General features: G+C 42.2%; 1 long non-coding RNA gene across 1 annotated transcript; it reads left to right on the top strand.

Annotated features, from left to right (window-relative positions):
- Positions 1-63: 63 nt before the first annotated feature.
- On the top strand, positions 64-10,331 carry LOC106612002 (uncharacterized). Its single transcript, XR_001330211.2, has 4 exons — positions 64-588; positions 2,167-2,257; positions 2,475-2,582; positions 9,511-10,331. It is a non-coding gene; the product is annotated as an uncharacterized lncRNA (long non-coding RNA).
- Positions 10,332-11,803: the final 1,472 nt, after the last annotated feature.

The raw sequence follows: 11,803 nt of genomic DNA on the forward strand, positions 1-11,803 counted from the left end.
CGCCCTGACCCCTCCCAGCGTCACTGATGCGTGCTCCACATTAGCGCTCTTCCCTTCCCTTCCTTTTTCCTTCCTTCCCTCTCTCCCTCCCTCCTAGTCCTCCCAGGGTGTGAGTTAATAGATCATAGTTGGAAACAAGGGGTTATATTTTTTTCCTAAAAGAGTCTAGTCTACAGTGTGAGTGGAGCTGGAGCAGGGACCACGCCTGCCTGTGCAGGGCCTCTTGATTTTTAGGCCAGCAGAGTTGTGGGGAAGTGGCTTGGCCAGCGGACAACTTGGCGATGGGATAGGGATGGTGAGACAGCCTGAGCCGGCAGCCCTTCTAGCCCACATTCAGGCTAACAGCTCCAGCCTGCTGCTGTAATTGCTTTCACATGCTCATGTTTCACCTCCACTGCTCCTTCTGCCGCTGCTGCTGCCGCTGCTGCCCTCCCACTCCCACTCCTTGCTCTTTAACGCCGAGACTAGGGTTATTTGTGAGATTCTGTTGATTAAGTTCCAGAAGTTCAGTCAGAAGTGCACATGCAGTATACATTCTGTCGTAAAATCTTGCAAGCAAGCAATTTATTTCACATCAATGTGAGTGAGGTAAGTTAATTGATTATCAATTATCTAATTTAACTGATTATCAATATTCAATGTGTTGATATTTGATTGTACCATATGCACACTGTATTTAATGATGATAAGGGCTCAAAGTAATGTGCATTGTCTGCTAAAACTCTGTAACACTGATGAAACATCTGTAACCTTATTATGTTAGGATGTAATAAATACCAGAGTCAAAACATGGCATGACTGCAGGTGTAGGTCAGGAGTGGCAGAGGCAAATGAAATGTCTGCTGAAAGAAAGGCGAGGATACAAACAAAGTGTTGTTGCAGCCATAAACACGGTGCCATGGCCCTCTGACTGTGAGAGTGGTGGAGAAATGTTTAGAGGGGTCTCCCCACAACCACACCTGGACAAAATATTGACTGACTTTTCTGGCACTTTTCTCTTTTTCTCTACGGCACCAAACATTGCCCTTAGCGTTTGTTAGGCAATAATCACCTCCAATTTCCGAGTGTAATTTCCTTGTTATGTCACTTCCATCAAAATATCAAACCACATGTTGACGGTAATGGAAGCTGCAGACAGGCAGCAGGTGGGATATACGCCAATGTGGGGATATGCTATACATGTTGGACCTTTTTATCGGAGACATCTGCCAAAGTTGTAAAATCCTATACAACTTGCTTAATGAGACTCGCGACGTCTGTGAAAGCTCTACTGTGCCTACACATATTCTTTTCAATCTATGTTTGAATAAGCATCTGTTCCAGTGTTGCTTTGTGTATTTAGAATAGCAGTTATAAGATAAAGTTTGTCGTTAAGTTTCTTCAAGCTTTTTACATTCATTGAGCCAATGTGATAGATTATATTAAGGTTAGGGTTAGGGGAAGGGTTAGATAACATGCTAAGTAGTTGCAAAGTAGCTAAAATGTAGTAAGTAGTTGAAAATGTGCTAATTAGCTAATATACTAAAGTTGTCCGTGATGAGATTCGACCTATGGTTGCTAGATGTTTGCATTATACACCTACCCTTCTACCCCGACCAACCACCCTCCTTTCATTTTGCCTTAAGTAACCTTCTGTCTTATGTAACCATACCAAACCTAACATATCGTACTAATTTTAGTGTCCTGGATTTATGTTAACTTTAGTCTATGAGACCAGGCTGAAGAGAGACATACATCATGGGAGGATGAGAGGGGATTCTCAGACATACAAGTGGGAGAAGGATTAGAGATACATAGAGACAGGTCTGATATTCTGATTTACATGCACCAACACATTTAATTTAGGAATAGAAATTAAGGTTATAATAATGTAGGATACTGAATACATAGCTAGATCAGTGCCAAAAACTCAATTAACTATTTAACCCAACACCTAACTTTAACCCTAAGCCCTAGCCTAGCTAACGTTAGCCGGCTAGCTAATCTTAGCATTAGTCAGCTAGCTAACGTTAGCCACAACAAATTGGAATTCGTAACATATCATACGTTTTGAAAATTCATAAAATATTGTACATTTTGAAAATCCGTACTGAATGGAGTGGAATTATGCAAAATGCTCTGAGACCAGGTTGCTGTCTCAGGCTCTGTTTCTCCCGTTGAACACAGGTTCTCCTCTATTGACCCACTAAGTGAGAGCCCGCTGGTATTTCAATCATCCACCTCTCCCACCGTGAGAGTCGTCTGACTTCGGCCGGAGGTATAAAGAACATGATTTACAGGGCCTCTCCAAAATAAGAGAGATTTGTTTTCCAGCATGGGTAGCCCTTTTTACAGGGAACTTCACCCTCTCAAATGTTAGTTTGATATATAGGCCTTTGGCACTGACACAATGCAGTTAAATTTCATTTTGTGAAAGTGCAAAATCCATTTCCTCAGCAGGATTTGAAAACAGTAAAGCTGTGTTTTGTTTACAGGCCACTTCCCAGATGGACCTGGCCTGTCTTGGCTGTGTGCTTAGGGTCGTTGTCCTGTTGGAAGGTGAACCTTCGCCCCAGTCTGAGGTCCTGAGCACGCTGGAGCAGGTATTCATCAAGGATCTCGCTATACTTTGCTCCGTTCATCTTTCCCTTGATTCTGATAGGTACCTGTGATTTTTGGCTGGCCCTCCAAGCCTGTTAGTTAAATCGCTGTCGACCGGCCTCCATAATGAAATACTCACATTGATACAGATAAGTTCATAGCCGTATGGAGAATGAGAGGAGGAAATTAAATGATGTAACAATATTTGGATAGTAAGATCTTCACTTGGCGCCACGTTTCAGTCACATCCCACTTGGCTTATAATGGGAACCATTAAATTACATAGCGCCTGGTTAATGTGGGATTCACTTTCTACTGACTCTCCTCCCTGATTGGGTATAGTAATGGATGAGCCAATTTGCCAGGATATTAGTGGTTTGATGACTGTTGGTCCTCCAGCAACCTGCTGTGTCCCCGCATGTGTTTCTACCTGTCCTTGCCTCCAGGTGTACATATGTACACTGTCCTTAAGTCCAAAACTATTAGATAACAGGATATGGAGAATATGGAGTCTATGGAATCTGTCTGTGTCATTGTGTTCAGCAGGATGGTGATGGAGTTTGGTGGTGGGGTATTGCAGGAAGAATGTTCTGGCACATTTCTCATCACACACCTTTAGAAGAATTACAGAGATGTATCTTTGCCCCAAAAAATCTCTTTTCCAATCTATAAAATTAAAACGTTCCCGTACATTTCGGAAATTATATTGGCATTAAGAGAAAGGTTGACCTGGTTCACAAGCATACAGTATACCATTCACAAGCTAAACACATACAGTATACCATTCACAAGCTAAACACATACATTATACTATTCACAAGCTAAACACAGACAGTATACCATTCACAAGCTAAACACAAACAGTATGCCATTCACAAGCTAAACACATACATTATGCCATTCACTAGCTAAACACAGACAGTATACCATTCACAAGCTAAACACATACATTATGCCATTCACTAGCTAAACACAGACAGTATACCATTCACTAGGTAAACACAGACAGCTTTCAGTGTGGTGTACTCTCTGACACGCAATGCTGGCAAGAATATGGGTCTCTCAGTGCAGTCTTTCAATGTCAGGTCCTTAAAGTCGTGAAACTATTGCTCAAAACCCAAAGTTAGCGCTCTTCAAGGATCTTTGAAGCACTCTGTTTTTAGAGGGTAAATTTAAACTCTTTAGCAGGTAACTCTAAAAGGGGTTCATTTTGTTTTGATAGGTGCAAGCGTTTTACAAAACACTCTCAATGGACTACAATGCCTTACTTTCTCACAGGTTATTACAATAGAAACAATTTCTCATTTGTTGACCGTGGAAGGGGCTTAGATGGTTGAGAAAGATGACTCTTGGTGTTTTCCGTGCTGTCATTGCAGTCGCTGGCGTTCTCAGGTCTAAATATTTATGAGAGCAGATGGAAAGATTATCGTAGAGACAGTTTCATTGCCTTCCCTCATCGAGGCCAATCAACTAACAGTCTACAAAAGACGTTGAAATACATCCTTATATAGGATGTTATTAAAGTATGGCAAAGGATTTGAAACCTTCATTTGAAACTGTTCGCCCTGAGCTTTGTGTGTGTAAACAAATGCCAATGAAATTAACAAACAATTAAGTTTGAGTTACAGCAGAGACATATTTCATCCTCAGGTCACTAGAAAAGAATGTTTTGTTTATGTTCAAAAAGTCTATCTTATGTAATATACGCAATAATAAAGTTAAGCCTGGTGTTTCCAATAGCATTACTGCATTTCCATTGGACTTACAGAGGATTTTAAGTCAATTTGACTGAAGTGTAAGGTCAGTGGACTGGGAAGGAACATGTTGGGAAGGAGAACATACGACTGACCATTGGTTGATGCCAAAGATTTCCACTCCACTTTGGTCATTAATGTTCATTTGTAAATTATGAAAGCAGCCACGCTGGTAATGGACAGCGAAGGCCCTGGTGGACTCGGGGGAATCTAGCTGTCATATTGAATCAAGACCTCAGTTCGTTTGACATTCAGCAGGTCCAAGTATGGATGGGAAAACTTGACATATGTCAGAGAGGCAATGCATTGCTTTAGCATGTCTTCTGAAAGGCAAGGAAGGTTGTGATTAAGCAAAACTTCCCTTAGAGAGCAAGCAGAATGATCTGAGGATGCCCAGATTGTGTCTTAAGAAATACACTTGATGTTGTGGTCAAGTTGAGCCCAATTGCAGGCCTCCAGAAATCTTCTTCTGCTCAGGGGAGTCACTGCAACCTCAGCTGCCCTCCACTCTGGAAGTCATATACAGTCATGGAAGTGATGAAAGTCCTGGCCAAAAACCCCTTGGACCAGATAGTCGGAAAAATATCTGACATTAATATGTTTATGATGGATTAAAGCAAGTACCATCTGAATTTATTCTTTTGTTATTGCTTGAAACTACTTTGATTTTCTCAAACAATACTGCTCTCCAGATGTTTGAATAGGTTCTTGGAATCATGAGTCAATTTTAAGGGGAAATAATGGTGGTTTTGCTTTGGAAAAGCTTGGGATTTGCAACTAGCCTACATGGGAATCAAAACAGTGCATTTAATACAAAAGGCATGATTCACATGTAGTCTGGGTGCAAGCCCATCGGTGCTGACAAGTCATCATTCAGATTATAGCTAAGAAAATCGAAATTGAGTATTGTGAGGGCTAGAACTAAAATAAAGGATGTTAGCAGGCATTGAAACTCTTCCATCAATAAAAGACCAATGTCTTTCTGAGGGAATCTCTCAAACCATTTCTGTAGATAAGCTTGTAAAGGTACCACCGAGGTCCTATTAGCCAAAATGTTGATGGAAACCACATGGCACACATCAGCTCCCATTCAAATCACAGGTGGACAACAGAAAGTGGGTCAATCTCCTCACAGTCTCGTTTCTCAAAACGTGACTGTTAACGATGAAGAAAAAAAAATACGGCCTAAATGTTTGCATAGCCAAACCGGACTGTTCTTAATCGACACATAAAAATCCTTCCTCTGTTTTAGTAGTCTTTTTAAAATCACATTTTATTGGACACATACACATATTTAGCAGATGTTATTGTAGATGTAGCGAAATGCTTGTGTTCCTAGCTCCAACAGTGCAGCAGTATCTAACAATTTTTAGGCCCCATTCCCCTCCTTTCCAATGTTCAGGTTGAATACTTTTTGACCAATTGTCTGTTTACCTTACATTCCAATGGTTGCTCAATATTATATGGGTCTACAAAAACAATTGCACATAAAGTAATGATTGATGTAAGTATTATAGAGCGAATTACCCACTTATAGGCTTGTCTTGGTTAAAAAAATAATATCGAAGCACTCAACCTTTTTAAGTTTTATTTAGTTAAAATGTAGACAATTGGCTTCTGTATAAATTTCTGCTATGTAGGTGTTGAAACTAGGTTTAAGACAGTACCCTTCTTTTCAAAGTGGAGCACAGTGGTTTTATTGTGAGCTGAGAGGAGGCATCCAAGTGGCCAAGGGCGTCATGCACCCAAAGAATCTGAGGGGGCACAAAGTATGTGGGGAGGGTCTGTAAGCAGTGGTGGGAAAAGTACTAAGTATATTTAAAACCAGATACTTTTAGACTTTTACTCAAGTAGTATTTTACCCGGTGACTGTTACTTTTACTTGAGTAATTTTCAAATTTATCTTTACTTTTACTGGTACTGTGGTGGAAAAAGTACTCAATTGTCATAATGTTATTTGAGTAAAAGTTAAAAGTAAATTCTGTACATCAAATTCCTTATATTAAGCATACCAGACAGCACGATTGGGAGAGTGGGAGCAGGCGTGACGGGCCGGCCGAGGCATGGGCGCTGGTCAAGCTGGCTGGGGCGTAGAAGCACGACGAACCATGGGAGGCGTGGGAGCCTGACGATCCGGCTGAAACGTGAAAGCCCGACGATCCTTCTGAGGCGTGGGAGCCCAACGAACCAGCTGTGACGTGGGAGTCTGATGGGCCGGCTGAAGCATGACGTGGGGTGGGCGCCTGCCGAGCCCACTGAGGCAAGACGACCTCTCGAGCCAACTAATGCATGGCAGCCCAACAAGCTAGCTGAGGCACCTCCGGTTCCCTCGTGACGGCAACTGGACCCGACGCCACCAACCAAAACTCCCTGATGCTTCTTTTAGTAGTGTCAGCATTCTGTAAGGATCGACGTTGGTAGACGAGAAGCAGATACGGGGAGTGAACATTGCAACGGACATGGAACAGGACAGTGTCTGGACATGAACACATAATGACATTAATGCTGACACAGGGAACAAACGGGAGCAGACAGTTATAGCCATGGCAATCAACAAAGGGAAGGAATCCAGGTGAGTCCAATGAGTGGTGCTGCGCGTAATGATGGTGACAGGTGTGCGTAATGAAGGACAGCCTGGCGCCCTCGAGCACCAGTAAGGGAGAGTGGGAGCAGGCGTGACAGTATTTGTGTTGAGTGAGACCGACAGAGGCAGTAGGGATGACAATGCGTTATATTGATAGGTGCATGAATTGGACCCTAATTCTGTTCTGCCTGAGCATTCGAAATGTAACGAGTACTTTTTGGTGTCAGGAAAAATGTAGCGAGTAAAAAGTACATATTTTATTTAGGAATGTAGTAAAGTAAAAGTTGTCAATAAAATATAAATAGGAAAGTAAAGATACCCCAAAAAACAACTTAAATCGTACTTTAAAGAATTTTTACTTAAGTACTTTACACCACTGTCCATAAGTTGGATCATTTTTCAAACACCTGAAAGACCTTTTTCCTGCAATCTAAAAACATAGTCATTATGCTTAATTCTATGTAAAAAAAAAAGTTTTTTTCTACATATCTAAGCATACCTCTGACCGGTGTTTCTTCTTATTTTTTAAGAAACTAAATATGCTTCTCTGCAACTCTGCTAAAATCTGGGTCAAAATTGAAAGGAATGTGAGTCTTATTCAGTACATTTAGATAGTGCTTGCTTTTCAAAGTCTACCAACCTTACCAGTAGCCATGCCAGCTAAGACAGTTAGACAAGCTAGCTACTCTAACTTGATTGATAGCCTGAAATGGCTTCTTGGTATATAAACTCAGCAAAAAAAAGAAATGTCCTCTCACTGTCAACTGCGTTTATTTTCAGCAAACTTAACATGTGTAAAATTTGTATGAACATAAGATTCAACAACTGAGACATAAACTGAACAAGTTCCACAGACATGTGACTAACAGAAATGGAATAATGTGTCCCTGAACAAAGGGGGGGGGGGGTCAAAATCAAAAGTAACAGTCAGTATCTGATGTGGCCACCAGCTGCATTAAGTACTGCAGTGCGTGTCCTCCTCATGGACTGCACCAGATTTGCCAGTTCTTGCTGTGAGATGTTACCCCACTCTTCCACCAAGGCACCTGAAAGTTCCCGGGCATTTCTGGGGGGAATGGCCCTAGCCCTCATCCTCCGATCCAACAGGTCCCAGACATGCTCAATGGGATTGAGATCCGGGCTCTTCGCTGGCCATAGCAGAACACTGACATTCATGTCTTGCAGGAAATCACGCACAGAACGAGCAGTATGGCTGGTGGCATTGTCATGCTGGAGGGTCATGTCAGGATGAGCCTGCAAGAAGGGTACCACATGAGGGAGCAGGATGTCTTCCCTGTAACGCACAGAGTTGAGATTGCCTGCAATGACAACAAGCTCAGTCCGATGATGCTGTGACACACCGCCCCAGACCATGACGGACCCTCCACCTCCAAATCGATCCCGCTCCAGAGTACAGGCCTCGGTGTAACGCTCATTCCTTCGACAATAAACGTGAATCCAACCATCACCCCTGGTGAGACAAAACCGCGACTCGTCAGTGAAGAGCACTTTTTGCCTGCCCTGTCTGGTCCAGCGATGGTGGGTTTGTGCCCATAGGCGACGTTGCCGGTGATGTCTGTTGAGGACCTGCTTTACAACAGGCCTACAAGCCCTCAGTCCAGCCTCTCTCAGCCTATTCCGGACAGTCTAAGCACTGATGGAGGGATTGTGCGTTCCTGGTGTAACTCGGGCAGTTGTTGTTGCCATCCTGTACCTGTCCCGCATGTATGATGTTTGGATGTACCGATCCTGTGCAGGTGTTGTTACACGTGGTCTGCCACTGCGATGACGATCAGCTGTCCGTCCTGTCTCCCTGTAGCGCTGTCTTTGGCGTCTCACAGTATGGACATTGCAATTTATTTCCCTGGCCACATCTGCAGTCCTCATGCCTCCTTGCAGCATGCCTAAGGCACGTTCACACAGAGCAGGGACCCTGGGTATCTTTCTTTTGGTGTTTTTCAGAGTCAGTAGAAAGGCCTCTTTAGTGTCCTAAGTTTTCATAACTGTGACCTTAATTGCCTACCGTCTGTAAGCTGTTAGTGTCTTAACGACCGTTCCACAGGTGCATGTTCATTAATTGTTTATGGTTCATTGAACAAGCATGAGAAACAGTGATTAAACCCTTTACAATGAAGATCTGTGAAGTTATTTGGATTTTTACGAATTATCCTTGAAAGACAGGGTCCAGAAATAGGGACGTTTCTTTTTTTGTTGAGTTTAGTTATGAGGTTGCGAGATTGGGAACCTATCTGGGCTAGCTAAAGCCAACTTCATAAATTTGCTAAGTGGACAAGAAAAAAGCAACATTCTTTTCTTTTTTATGTTTACTGGACCAGTCACGTGCCTCTGTGCCCCCTATGGGCTTGACGCCTCTGCAAGTGAGCATATTCTCCTGCTCCTGTACAATGTGCCGGCTAAACTAAACCACTTCTCACAATACTTTTGGTCATACTTGTAATAGCGCGACAACCGACTTTGGAATGTGAAAACCCAACACTGCATATGGATCTATAACCCTGTGTGGAGAGAACACTTTCCATTTAATGTCTTGTATATTTCTCTTTCTCTCTGCCACAACTCAACCAACTGCAGGTCTGCCCCAACTCAACCAACTGCAGCTCTTTTCAGAGAGAGTTGGGAGGAAGTCTGGGAATCCTGTCAGGCAGCGTCTCAGTCACCGCTTGAACTCATCTGTGAAGGCTGGGCCTACCACGCAGGCAGCTTCTCAGTCACTGCTGAATCCATCTGTGAAGGCAGGGCCTACCATGCAGACAGCGTCTCAGTCACCGCGGAACTCATCTGTGAAGGTTGGGCCTACCACGCAGGCAACGAACACATCCATATGTTACAAGCACCATATAAATAACAAATTGTGATTTAAGTGTTGAGAGGAGCCAAATGTTTGTTGGACGGGTTGACATTAAAGTGGAAGAACGTCAAGGTAGGAAACCAATCAAGCCTGGACTCCATCTGCTTTTAATGCTCTGAGAGAAACATCTTCCAGCTGCTCTTCAGCCTTTTCCAGGGATTGTAATTTAGAGTGAAAAAAACACACAGCTCTTTCCGTTGCCCATGCCAGCAGCCCAACCCAAGTCTGTTGGGGGAGGGGGGTAGTTTAGATGATATAACTGGCAACTGTTGCCATGTCTTACAGAATACCCCATGATTTTTAGTAGTGTAAATTGTTAGCCATAAGTGAGAAATTTGTCAGATTTCTTTGTAATTTATATTGACATTCACATATAATTCACCGCTAAAAAGAGTAATCTTGTTGCCTCAAAGAAAATCTAACAACTGAGTTGATTGAGTATGCTACTAAACATGCCTCTTATACACTGAACAAAAATATAAACGCAACATGTAAACTGTTGGTGCCTTGTTTCATGAGCAGAAATAAAAGATCCCAGAATGTTTACACACAAAAATATTATTTCTCTAAAATGTTGTGCACAAATCTGTTTACATCCCTGTTAGTGATCATTTCTCTTTTGCCCAGATAATCCATCCACCTGACATGTGTGTCATATTAAGAAGCTGATTAAACAGCATAATCATTGCACAAGTGCACCTTGTGCTGGGGGGCAATAAAAGGCCACTCTAAAATGTTTTGTCACAACAGAATGCCACAGATGTCTTAAGTTTTGAGGGAGCGTGCAATTGGCATGCTGACTGCAGGAATGTCCACCAGAACTGTTGCCAGATAATTAAATGTTCATTTCTCTACCATAAACTGTCTTCGTAATTTTAGAAAAATGTGCAGTCTGTCTAAACCAGCCTCACAACCGCAGACCATGTGTATGGCGTTGTGTGGGCGAGCAGTTTGCTAATGTCAACGTTGTGAACAGAGTGCCCCATGGTGGCGGTGTGGTTATGGTATGGGCAGGCATAAGCTACGGACAACGAACACAATTGCATTTTATCGATTGCATTTTGAATGCACAGAGATACCGTGACGAGATCCTGAGGCCCATTGTCGTGCCATTCATCAGCCGCCATCACCTCATGTTTCAGCATGATAATGCACGTTCCCAAGTCGCCAGTGGTGGAAAAAGTACGCAATTGTCATTGTTCAGTAAAAATAAATATGCCTTAACATAAAATGACTCAAGTAAAAGTGAAAGTCACCCAGTAAAATACTACTGTGGTAAAGGCCTAAAATAATTTGGTTTTAAATATACTTAAGTATCAAAATTAAATGTAATTCCTAAAATATACTTAAATATCAAAAGTAAAAGTATAAATCATTTCAAATTCCTTATATTAAGCAAAGCCGACGGCACCATTTTCTTGTTTTTTATTATTTTATGGATAGCCAGGGGCACACTCCAACATTTAGACATAATTTACAAATGAAGCATTTATGTTTAGTGATTCCACTAGATCAGAGGCAGTAGGGATGACCAGGGATGTTCTCTTGATAAGTGTGTGAATTGGACCCTTGTCTTGTCCTGCTAAGCATTCAAAATGTAACAAGTACTTTTGAGTGTCACGGAAAATGTATGAATTTAAAAGTACATTATTTTCTTCAGGAATGTAGTGAAGTCAAAGTAAAAGTTGTCAAAAATATTAATAGTAAAGTATAGATACCCCCAAAAAAATACTTAAGTAAAAATACTTTAAAGTACTACTTAAGTACCTTACACCACTGCAAGTCGCAAGAATCTGTACACAATTCCTAGAAGCTGAAAATGTCTGTTCTTCCATGGCCTGCTTACTCACCAGACATGTCACCCATTGAGCATGTTTGGGATGCTCTGGATCAACTTGTACAACAGCGTGTTCCAGTTCCCGTCAATATCCAGCAACTTCGCACAGCCATTGAAGAAGAGTGGGACAACATTCCACAGACCACAATCAACTGCCTGATTAACTCTATGCCAAGGAG

The sequence above is a fragment of the Salmo salar genome, chromosome ssa09 (genome assembly GCF_905237065.1).
Source record: "Salmo salar chromosome ssa09, Ssal_v3.1, whole genome shotgun sequence".
Classification (NCBI taxonomy): Eukaryota; Metazoa; Chordata; class Actinopteri; order Salmoniformes; family Salmonidae; genus Salmo; species Salmo salar.